Source organism: Physeter macrocephalus, chromosome 4, assembly GCF_002837175.3.
Source record: "Physeter macrocephalus isolate SW-GA chromosome 4, ASM283717v5, whole genome shotgun sequence".
NCBI lineage: Eukaryota > Metazoa > Chordata > Mammalia > Artiodactyla > Physeteridae > Physeter > Physeter macrocephalus.
In genome coordinates this window covers 42,330,146-42,342,755 of record NC_041217.1, presented here as the reverse complement: position 1 = coordinate 42,342,755, position 12,610 = coordinate 42,330,146, and the positions used below count along the sequence as shown (strand labels likewise).

The 12,610-nt window shown below is 43.8% G+C and overlaps 1 long non-coding RNA gene across 1 annotated transcript in view; it reads right to left on the bottom strand.

Moving 5' to 3' along the window:
• LOC114486151 (uncharacterized) overlaps positions 1–12,610 on the bottom strand; it is a 49,194-nt gene that overhangs the window by 12,424 nt on the left and 24,160 nt on the right. Inside the window, exon 3 of the long non-coding RNA XR_003679433.2 lies at positions 9,191–9,414. This is a non-coding gene — a long non-coding RNA (uncharacterized lncRNA). The remainder of the gene's footprint in view (positions 1–9,190; positions 9,415–12,610) is intronic.

Below are 12,610 nucleotides of genomic sequence, written 5' to 3'. Positions count from 1 at the left end.
GCCCTAAAGAGACATTTCTCCAAAGAAGACATATAGATGGCCAAAAGGCACATGAAAAGATGCTCAACATTGCTAACTAACTATTAGCGAAATGCAAATTAGAAGTACAATGAGATACCACCTCACACCAGTCAGAATGATCATCATCAAAAAATCTGCAAACAATAAATGCTGGAGAGGGTGTGGAGAAAACGGAACCCTCCTACACTGTTGGTGGGAATGTAAATTGATACAGCCACTATGGAGAACAGTACGGAGATTCCTTAAAAAACTAAAAATAGAGCTAGCATATGATCCAGCAATCCCACTCTTGGGCATATATCCAGAGAAAAACATGGTTCAAAAGGATACATGCACCTTATGGTTACCAGCGGGGAAGGGTGGGTGGGGGGAGAAATAGATTGGGAGGGAGTTTGGGATTGACATGTACACACTGCTATATTTAAAATAAAATGCCTTTCCATGAAAAATAAATTTTATATATATATATATATATACAGCTCATATAACTCAATGTCAAAAAGCAAACAATCTGATTACAAAATGAGTAGAAGACCTGAACAGACATTTTTCCAAAGAAGACATACAGATGGCCAACAGGCACATGAAAAGATGCTCAACATCGCTAATCAGAGAAATGCAAATCAAAACCAAATGAGTTATCACCTCACACCTGTCAGAATGGCTATCAAAATGACCACAAATAGGGGCTTCCCTGGTGGCGCAGTGGTTGCGTGTCCGCCTGCCGATGCAGGGGAACCGGGTTCGCGCCCCGGTCTGGGAGGATCCCACATGCCGCGGAGCGGCTGGGCCCGTGAGCCATGGCCGCTGAGCCTGCGCGTCCGGGGCCTGTGCTCCGCAACGGGAGAGGCCACAACAGAGGGAGGCCCGCGTACTGCAAAAAAAAAACAAAAAACAAAAAACAAAATGACCACAAATAACAAATGTTGGAGAGGATGTGGAGAAAACGGAACACTTGTACACTGCTGGTTAGAATGTAAATTGGTACAGTCACTATGGAAAACAGTATGGAGGTTTCTCAAAAAACTAAAAATAGAACTACCATGTTATCCAGTAATTCTGCTCCTGGGTATATATCCAAAGAAAAGAAAAACACTAATTTGAAAAGATACATGCACCCCCATGTTCCTAGCAGCATTATTTACAATAACTAAGATATGAAAACAACCTAAGTGTCCATCAACAGATGAATGAAGATGATGTGATGTATATACAATGGAATACTACTCAGCCATAAAAAGAAATTTTCCCATTTGCAACAACATAGATGGACCTGGACAGCATTATGCTAAGTGAAATAAGTCAGACAGAGAAAAACAAATACTGTATGATATGCTTATATGTGGAATCTAAAAAATACAACAAACTAGTGAATGTAACAAAAAAGGAAGACAGACTCACAGATATAAAGACAAACTAGTGGATACCAGTGGGGAGAGGGAATGGGGGAAGGACAGATAGGGTAGGAGGTTAAGAGGTACAAACTACCGTGTATAAAATAAGGTACCAGGATATATTGTACAGCACAAGGAATATAGCCAATATTTTAAAATAACTTTTAATGTAATGTAATCTATAAAAATTGTGAATCACTATGTTGTACACCTGAAACTAATATGTTGTAAATCAACTATATTTCAATGAAAAGTAAATAAATATTCGATGTGACATTTTCATTATTCTTCATTTCAAATTCAGCACATCTAAAACAAAATTCCAATCTGCTCCCCCCAGACTTACTCCACAAGCATTTTCTGCCAACTCAGTTGATGACAACTGAATCCCTCCAATTGCTTAGCCCCCAAATCATGGAGTTATATTAACTCCTTAATTTCTTTCACAACTCACATTTAATTTGTCAGAAAATCCTTCTGGTTCTACCTATAAAATATATCTGAAATCTGACCAGTTCTATTACCTCCACAGTGACCATCTGGTCCTTAGCTACCGTTGCCTCTCACCTGGAATACTGCAATGGTTTTCTAACTGTTCTCCATATTCTACTTTTCCTTTTCTCCCCTAAACTTGTTCTCAATAGAATGGTGGAAAAGATTCTTTCAAAATGTAATCAGATCATGCCTTTGCTCAAAGCTGTCCAAAGACTTTCTGTCTTCTTTAGGGAAGAGCCAAAACCCTTTAGGGTAAAAACCAAAAACTCTCAGGATGTATCCCCAGGTTACCTTTCTGACCTCTTTGCCTGTCTTCTTTCCTTTTTTCACCATGCTGCAGCCTCACTGGCCTCCTCACTATTCCTCAGACACACCAGGCATGCTCCTGTCTTAAGGGTCTTGCACTTGCTGTGTGCCTATCTGAAAAGCTCTTCCTCAGAGAGCTGCATGAACAATTCCCAGGCATCTTTCAAGTCTTTGATCAAATTTCACCTTCTCAATGAAGTCTCCCCAAGTGCACTATCTAATCATCTTACCATCTCTATTGTCCCAGAACATTTAGCCTTTCTAACATTCTGTAGTTATCTAATTAATTATGCCTTTTGTTTATTGTCTTTCTCTTTTCATCCAAATGTAAGCTTCACAAGAGGAGAGATTTTTGTCTCTTTTGTTCTGATGTATCCCAAGGTACTCACTACAATAGATGAATGAATGAGTCAATTAGCCTGAAGCAAAAGACAACCATAATTTTTTAAATGATGTACTAAAGAACTAAATTTTTAGAGTACCTCGGCATCATGGCCTCCATAATTCAGAAAGTCACAGATAAAACAGTTAAGGAGTTATAAAGACAGTTAGATCAGCTAAAAGGGGAGCAAGTTAAATAAGTAAGGAGTGCCAGGAAACAAATTCCAATGCAGTTATCAAACCCTTCACTGAAGCAATAAGGAGCAGAATTGACTGAAGAAAATCACAGGAATGGAAGAGAGGCCAAAAAAGCTGGCACAGAACACAGAGGAAAAAGACCAAAAAATGCAAATGGAGAGGAAAAAAGAATAAGATTACTAATAATTACATAATATTCCTGTGTAAGAAATCTAAAAAGAGTAGACCAGAAGCCATCATCAAATCAATCCAAAAAACTTTTTAAAAGTCCTATAAGACATACAGGTTTTGTCAAATATAAGAAAAGACACATTAAGATACCCTGTGGCAGAGTATATAACCATAAGTTTAAGGGGAAAATCCTGTAAGTATTGAGGCAGGAAAAATGGGATACCTACAAGGAAGCAAAAATAAAGCTCATCTCTGTCTTCTCTTACACTAAATTCTAGAATCCTAGAAAGGCATCTACACAGTTGGGAGGCTAGAACTGTGTTGACTCAAGAATTTTAATACCCAGCCAGTTATCACTTATGCATGAAAACCACAAACACACATGCATACTCAGAAATATGAGGGCTCAGAAAATATAACATTCTTGTCTCTTTTCTTGAAAATAATTACTGGAAAACCTACATGGTACAGGCAACTAAGAGAAATTGAAAGTTCAAAAAAAATCAGATTATTTCACTCTTCTAATCAAAAATCTTGGATAGATGCTCTGTGTACTTGAGTAAAAAGTAAACTTTTTATCTTCCTGATCCCATCAATTGCTGCCATGGTGGCATACTGCATTAGTCTCCACAGGTCACAACACACTCAAAATAATTCAAGGAATGTTTAATAAAGAGATTGTTGACAAAATATGGATGGGGCTTAAAGGAGCTAGAAGGGGTAGGGCAACACCCAGGTTTGAAGGGATGAGGGAAGGGAGAGTTTACCTGGAAGGAACCTGGAAGAAAAAAGTCACATGGACAGGGCTGTCTTGAATTGGTCAAGGGATGTAGCCAGCCTAAGATGATCTTACAGGGAGGAAGCCAAGTGCATACATACATTGACCTCATTCCATTTTCTGTGTGATCCAGTGCTAGGGCTCCCAGGTTTTGGTTTTTTTTTTTGTTTTTTTGTTTTTTTGGCGGTAAGCGGGCCTCTCACTGTTGTGGCCTCTCCTGTTGCAGAGCACAGGCTCCGGACGGGCAGGCTCAGCGGCCATGGCTCACGGGCCCAGCCGCTCCGCGGCATGTGGGGTCTTCTCAGACCGGGGCATGAACCTGTGTTCCCTGCATCGGCAGGCAGGCTCTCAACCACTACGCCACCAGGGAAGCCCCCCCAGTTTTTTTTTTTTTAACCCAACTGAAAGCAGATGGCAAGGAGTCCTAGGGATATAGTCCATACCGGTCACCATCCAAAAGTAGGGTGGAAAGTACATCTGATGCCCAGATCCCGTTCCTCAGCTATTGTAAATGGTAGCTGCTAATGGCTCACAGTTGCCCACTTCTCTGGGAGAACTGCCCTCAGCCACTAGGCACCGCCTCACCTGGAGGTTATGCCCTATCCCTAAGGGTACCCTGGAGCCAATGACTGACTCATACTTGGGTTCAGAAGGCTGACTCCGTGTCTGAAGGTGAGAAACTTTATGTTGTGATATATGCTTCAGAGCTACACACACACACACACACACACATACACATATACACACACACACCCTCTTGGCTCAGCGGAGACTAGACTTTACCCAGAACTACATCCTTGCTTAGCTTTCCTTATCCTGCATCCCTTATCATGGTGCAGATTTTCTCCTGAAAAGCACTCCCTCAGCAAAACAAATGGGCCTGAATCCCTGGGCCCAACTGTTTCTAAGGGACCCAATTAAAATGGTTGGTACCAGGAGTGGTCCTAGAAAACAAGTTCTAAGGATGAGATTCTGGAATTAGATCACCCACTGATTGGAGGGCAATATGGATCTCATCACTGGTGGTAGGTGGGGTATTGATAGTTCCTGACATGCAGTAGTGGTGCAATTGCTAAAATGTTCCCCTCTGGTGGAGAGGGAGTGATACAGGTAGAGGGGAGGCATAAATTCATGCAATATCTCTGGCATTTGAGAGGAACGGAGTATTTATAAGGACTTTGGAATAGGGTGCCTACTGCCAAAAACCCTTCAAAGCTTTGAAAAGGAAAATGACAGGTGCAGGGCAATCAATCATTAATTTAAAGCAAGAGGTGAGAATCAGAGTCTCCTTGGAAGTATTTAAAGAGACCTTCATTTCCTGAGCCTAAAGAAGAGAGAGCTGGAGACCAGGCCCAGGACTTAACCATAAGAGTTGGCAGAACTTCAAAGAAGGATGACTCCTCAGCCTAGGCAGGTCTATAGCAAAGAAGTGTCCTGGTAGAGAAGGAATAGGACCTAGAGACTTGGGATGGGAATACTTGCCTGGATGCACTTGAGAAACTTGAATCCTCAGATCCCCAAACTTTCTGGGCCTGCAGAAATGGCCCAATCCCCCTTGTTGACAGATAAAGCTCCCTTTCTTCCTTCACTCTTGCTTGCTTGAAAACTATGCAAGCGCCTCAGACAAGGCAAGTGCCATACAACACAACGCTGGCCCATCTCAGGATCTGTCCCTACTGCCCTGCCTCGCTGATCAAGGCACAGAGAGAGATTTAACAATTAAGCCAGCACTTGCACAGGTGATGCGTGACACAGCCAAAGCTGAAATCCAGCATGAAACCAACCACTGGATCCTTTACATCAAGCTGCATCACCTTGTGCTAGGCGGTTTTCCTTTATGAATAAATCTCTAAAACTTTCACTAAGTCTTTTTTCTCTATTTCCACAGTCAAGAGTGATGGGCAGCAGGTGATCAACATCTCCTTGCAAAGAGATTTCATAAACTCAGATTAAGTTTCTACCCAGCTTGGGCTTCCTTGGTGGCACAGTGGTTAAGAATCCGCCTGCCGATGCAGGGGACAAGGGTTGGAGTCCTGCTCTGGGAAGATCCCACATGCTGCGGAGCAACTAAGCCCGTGCGCCACAACTACTGAGACTGCGCTCTAGAGCCCGAGAGCAACAACAACTGAGCCTGTGTGCCACAGCTACTGAGCCCATGTGCCACAACTACTGAAGCCCACACGCCTAGAGCCCGTGCTCCACAACAAGAGAAGCCACCGCAATGAGAAGCCCGTGCACCGCAAAGAAGAGAAGCCCCCACTCGCCGCAACTACAGAAAGCCCGCACGCAGCAACAAAAGACCAAATTCAGCCAAAAATAAATAAATAAAATTTAAAAAAAAGTTTCTACCCAGCTCATTTTCTTTCTTAGCATAATTTCTTATCTACATAATTTTCAGAACCAATGCAAAATGAAAATGTGTGTTCAAAAAGCAGAGAAAACGTGACGTTAAAGTACTAATACATAAACTTCCTCCTTTAAAAATATTTTATTAGGACTTCCTTGGTGGCGCAGTGGTTAAGAATCTGCCTGCCAATGCAGGGGACATGGGTTCGAGCCCTGGTCCAGGAAGATCCCGCAAGCTGCAGAGCAACTAAGCCCATGTGCCACAACTACTGAGCCTGCGCTCTAGAGCCCGAGAGCAACAACAACTGAGCCTGTGTGCCACAACTACTGAAGCCCACGTGCCTAGAGCCCCGTGCTCCACAACAAGAGAAGCCACCACAAGGAGAAGCCCGCACACTGCAACGAAGAGTAGCCCCAGCTAGAGAAAGCACAACTAGAGAAAGCACAGCAACGAAGACCCAACACAGCCAAAAATAAACAAAATTTAAAAATATATATATATATTTTATTAGTTATAAAACATAACAGGGTCAACGTCAATAACCATTAGGGAAATGAAAACCAAAACCCCAATGAGACACCAGCCTACTCCTATTAGGATGGCTACTATCAAAAAAGAGAAAATAACAAGTATTGGCAAGGAAACATTGTGCACTGTTGTTGGGAATGTAAATTGGTACAGCAACCATGGAAAATATTATGGCATTTCCTCAAAAAATTAAAAATAGAATTAGCATAGGATCTAGAAATTCTACTTCTTGGAACGTACCTAAAAGAATTGAAAGCAGGAACTTGAACTGGTCTGTGTACACCCATGTTCATAGCAGCATTATTCACAACAGCCAAGAGGTGGAAGCAACCCACATGTCTGTTAACCGATGAGTGGATAAAGATTACATGGTATGTACATACAATGGCATTCAGCCATTAAAGCTATTCAGCCTTAAAAAGGAAGGAAATCTTGTCATATGCTACAATATGGCTGAAACTTGGGGACATTATGTTAAGTGAAATAAGCCAGTCACAAAAGAACAGATATTGTATGATTCTGTTTATATGAATTGCCTATAGTAGCAAAATTCATACAGTCAGAAAGTAGAATGTTGGTTGCCAGGGGCCAGAAGGAGGGAACAATGGGGAGTTATTGTTCAGTGGGTAGAGAATTTCAGTTTTGTGAGACAAAAAGGGTTCTGGAGATGGATGGTGGTGGGTGTTCACAACGTGAAAGTACTTAATGCCCCTGAAGCGTGCACTTAAAAATGGTTAAGACAGTAAATTTTATGTTGTGTGTTTTACCACAATTAAAAAATAATAATAATTTTTAAAAAGCCCAGTAGGGGTAATTACCATTCTAGAGAAATAAAAATTTAAATTTTAACTGTCAGAACGAATCCTACCATTTATGCAATGCCAGTTTTAAATGCAAATGATAAGAGCTTTTATCTGTGTGCAGAATCACCAAAATTACATTTTGTATTTTGTAACTCATCAATGCATAGGTTTCATTTTTATCAGAACAGTGAAAATGCTGCACAAAACATTTTGTTTCACTTCTTGATATGCGCACATTTTACCAACACTCCCTACCTGATGATGAGTAAGAAAGGAAAAGGAGCTACGAGTTGCCCTATGTTTCCCTTCTCTTCTAGATAATCATTTTCAGCATAAGCACTTGGCTCATACGGCGAAGTTACCCAAGAAAGAAAGGATACGATAGGGTTCCTAGGTCGTTCCTGTTTCTTTGAATGCCATTACCTTCTTTCTGCGTTGGAAGCAAGGTCTGGTTTTGATGGGAAGTGTGGCCTCTTGTGGCTGCTGGCACCCCTGATGCTGCGGACGTGTTGATATTGAACACGGCACAGGATCTAGGGGGCCCATGATTCACGGGAGTTCGGCGAGACTCAAAGCAAGTACAAGGTAAGTACGTCACAGTTGCCAGGTAGCGGCCACAGATGCTGACTGTGGATGCCCGGCAAGGCTCGGGGATGTGAGCACGCACCTATCTCCTCGGCCCCATCAGACTTCACTTACAAAACACAAGTTCAAAGATAAAATTACTAGAATTTCAAAACAGTGACAGGGCTTTTAACCAAGTGCAGTGCCCTTCTAAAAGCGCCCAGTGTGAGCGCACTTGTCACATGCACACCAAGCTGACCCTGCTCATCGGCCACTCTCCCTTGGAGCATTTACACGTTCTCAATGTCTATCCTAAATATGGGGCCCAAGTTGAGCTCCATATTGTAAGTTTAGTAAGATGGAGTATAGTGGGAGAATTATCTCATAGAGCTGGGTTGTTCTGCTAATACCAGCATCATGTGAATTTTTTTTTTTTTAATGCCTGAACCCTGTTGCTGATTTTATTCTCTGCTCATTATCTTTCATATCCTTTAAAATACCAGACGTTTCTCTGGCCCATCAATTCCTTGCTGCACACACTTTCTCATTTCTCAACCTTACTTTCTCCTCTTAATTAATAGTCTTTGGTTGGACCCAACTTTGTGTTTTAGCCCAAACCTGACATAGAGCAAGTGTTTCACATTTGTTGCATTGATTATCTTGTTTAACCCTCATAAAAACAAGTATCCTGAGATGGTACTTCTACTTGTCATGCAGTCTTGTGTTCAATTATTTGTTCAGTCACAAATATGTGTTCAATGCTACTCTGTGCCCAGCACTTTCCTCTTTCTCGTCTCTCCACTCGCCTTTCCATTTGGAACAAAGATGAGGAGTGGTGATGATCATCATCCATGTCAAGGTGCAGGGAACTTACTGCCATATTTCTATCCTGCTCCTCTGAAATCAATACCCATTAGAAACTAGCTATTTATCCCACGGGATTGGCAAATTTGTCCTCTTAATACTCCACCCACCTTGGCTTCCACCTGTAAGCTCAATGAAATTTTTTTTTAAATAGAACTCAGTCATTAGCTAAAAGCATTAAAAGCACTAGACTCAGCAAGGTAATATTCAAAACATTTTAAAATATTAGGGAGGACTGAGCCCAGGACCAGGGCGGGACCCTCAAGGGCTCAGGGCAACAGCTATTTACCAAAGAGAAGGAAATATGTCAACAATTTCAAATCAATACAGTTGTACTCACATCTACGCAGCGGCTGATATCAGCCTGGCCAGAGAGCAAGGTCCTACTGCCACCTGGAGGGTCCCTTTTCTTCTCTGTGATTGGTGCAAAGGCAAGGTGGAGCCACCTCGATTAGAACTCTCTGAAGGGCTGTACCTCAGTGCAGCGGTGACCCCAAGTAGAACTCCACAGCTACGCTTGACCTCTGTCTCCTCGAGCAGGACAAGGGAGCAACAGAATTTTACCTAGAGGCGTCAGGGCCGGAAGAGGAGGAACAGAGGAAGAGAGACCAGAGAAGTGTGAGGAGAAATTTTGCCATCTGCCGGCTCTCAGGAGTTGTGTGGCTGCCTGTGCTGAGTTTTAAGCACACAGTCATGAAGAGCAGCTGTGGGGGAGCAGAAAGAGCTGCGGGCCTGGGACGAGGAAGGCCTGTGCTCACATGAGGCTAATCCCAGACTCACCGACTCACTTAACTAGCTTAACTCACTTAACGTGTTTACATTTTCTGAATCTCTTATCCTGGCTTTAAATCCACAGGACAACGTTTGTGTCAGAAGACTCTCCACTGCAGTAAAGTTAATGAAAATGCATGCAATTAGCATTTATTGAGTGTCTTACATCCAATAAATGCTTTTTGGATCTGTTTACAAAATGGGTGTGGACATCAACAGATCTAAATACACTAGGAGGAACTTTAAAGCGTTACTGACTCAGTGACCAATAACATCTACTTTCCCTCAGTCGGTCCTGGAAATAAATCTGACTTGTCTGATTCCCACCGCCACCCCAAAGCCAAGTCAATATTACTTGGGACCAGAAAATGCCCTATGTGTAAAGGAATTGACCCTTAGAGATCATTGTAAAAAGGAACACCAATATTTTGATGAAAAACCCAACCTTTTATCCCCACCTGACTACCCTACTTTCCACTATCTTCTTCCTGGTCACAGGCTCTGACCCAGTGCCACATGAGAGTCACACATTTCCAAACATGGAAAGTACAGCATATGCTCTGTCTCCATCATCCTCTCACTCTCTCTTTTCTCCCTCCTTCTCCCTTCTCCCCTCCCTTCTCTCTGTCATCTTCAGAGCCATCGTTATCATCACTAATATTCTGAAACACTCAAGCAATGCCAGGCACAGTCTAGGTGCTTTATATGCATCATCTCAACATTAGTCACTTTGTCACAAACACTCTAGTGTTGCAGAGGGCAGACAGCAGAAGCAGGAAGAACTACAATCCTGCAGCCTGTGGAACAAAAACCACATTCACAGAAAGATAGACAAGATGAAAAGGCAGAGGGCTATGTACCAGAGGAAAGAACAAGATAAAACCACAGAAAAACAACTAAATGAAATGGAGATAGGAAACCTTCCAGAAAAAGAATTCAGAATAATAATAATAGTGAAGATGATCCAGGACCTCAGAAAAAGAATGGAGGCAAAGATAGAGAAGATGCAAGAAATGTTTAACAAAGACCTAGAAGAATTAAAGAACAAACAAACAGAGGAGAGAAGACGGCGGAAGAGTAAGACGCGGAGATCACCTTCCTCCCCACAAATACATCAGAAATACATCTACACGTGGAACAACTCCTACAGAACACCTACTGAACGCTGGCAGAAGACCTCAGACCTCCCAAAAGGCAAGAAACTCCCCATGTACCTGGGTAGGGCAAAAGAAAAAAGAATAGGGACGGGACCTGCACCAGTGGGAGGGAGCTGTGAAGGAGGAAAAGTTTCCACACACTAGAAGCCCCTTCTCGGGCGGAGACTGCGGGTAGTGGGGGGGAAGCTTCAGAGCCGCGGAGGAGAGCGCAGCAACAGGGTGCGGAGGGCAAAGCGGAGAGATTCCCGCACGGAGGATCGGTGCCGACCAGCACTCACCAGCCCGAGAGGCTTGTCTGCTCACCCGCCGGGACGGGCCGGGGCTAGGAGCTGAGGCTCGGGCTTCCGCGGTCGGATCGCAGGGAGAGGACTGGGGTTGGCGGCGTGAACACAGCCTGAAGGGGCTAGTGCACCACGGCTAGCCGGAAGGGAGACCGGGAGAAGTCTTGAGCTGCCGAAGAGGCAAGAGACCTTTTCTTCCCTCTTTGCTTCCTGGTGCGCGAGGAGAGGGGTTTAAGAGCGCCGCTTAAAGGAGCTCCAGAGACTCACCCCCCACACCTCCCCGCCCGGGAACCTGTGCAGCCCACCACTGGCAAGGTCCCGGGATCCAGGGACAACTTCCCCGGGAGAACGCACGGCACGCCTCAGGCTGGTGCAACGTCACGCTGGCCGCCTGCCGCCGCAGGCTCACCCCGCATCCGCACCCCTCCCCACCCCGGCCTGAATGAGACAGAGACCCCGAATCAGCTGCTCCTTTAACCCCGTCCTGTCTGAGCGAAGACCAGACGCCCTCAGGAGACCTACACGCAGAGGCGGGGCCAGATCCAAAGCTGAGCACCAGGAGCTGTGCGAACGAAGGGAAAGGGAAATCCCTCCCAGCAGCCTCAGGAGCAGTGGATTAAATCTCCACAATCAACTTGATGTACTCTGCATCTGTGGAATACCTGAATAAACAACGAATCATCCCAAATTGAGGAGGTGGACTTTGGGAGCAAGATATATTATTTTTTTCCCCTTTTTCTCTTTTTGTGAGTGTGTATGTGTATGCTTCTGTGTGAGATTTTGTCTGTATAGCTTTGCTTTCACCATTTGTCCTACGGTTCTGACTGTCCCGTTTTTTGTTTTGTTTTTTTGTCCTTTTTAAAATTTTTCTTCTTAATAATTATTTTTTATTTTAATAACTTTATTTTTTCCTATTTTATCGTCGTTCTTCCTTCCTTCCTTCCTATCTTCCTTCCTTCCTTCCTTTCCTTCTTTCCTTTCTAATTTTTCTCGCTTTTATTCTCAGCAGTGTGGATTAAAGGCTCGTGGCGCTCCAGCCAGGTGTCAGGGCTGTGCCTCTGAGGTGGGAGAACCAACTTCAGGACACTGGTCCACAAGAGACGATCCAGCTCCACGTAATATCAAACAGCGAAAATCTCCCAGAGATCTCCATCTCAACACCAAGACCCAGCTTCACTCAACAAACAGCAAGCTACAATGCTGGACACCCTATGCCAAACAACTAGCAAGACAAGAACACAGCACCATCGATTAGCAGAGAGGCTGCCTAAAATCATAATAGCTACAGACACTCCAAAACACACCACCAGACGTGGACCTGCCCACCAGAAACACAAGATCCAGCCTCATCCAACCGACCACAGGCACTAGTCCCCTCAACCAGGAAACCTACTCAACCCATTGAACCAACCTTAGCCACTGGGGACAGACACCAAAAACAATGGGAACTACGAACCTGCAGCCTGCAAAAAGGAGACCCCAAACACAGTAAGATAAGCAAAATGAAAAGACAGAAAAACACACAGCAGATGAAGGAGCAAGGTAAAAACC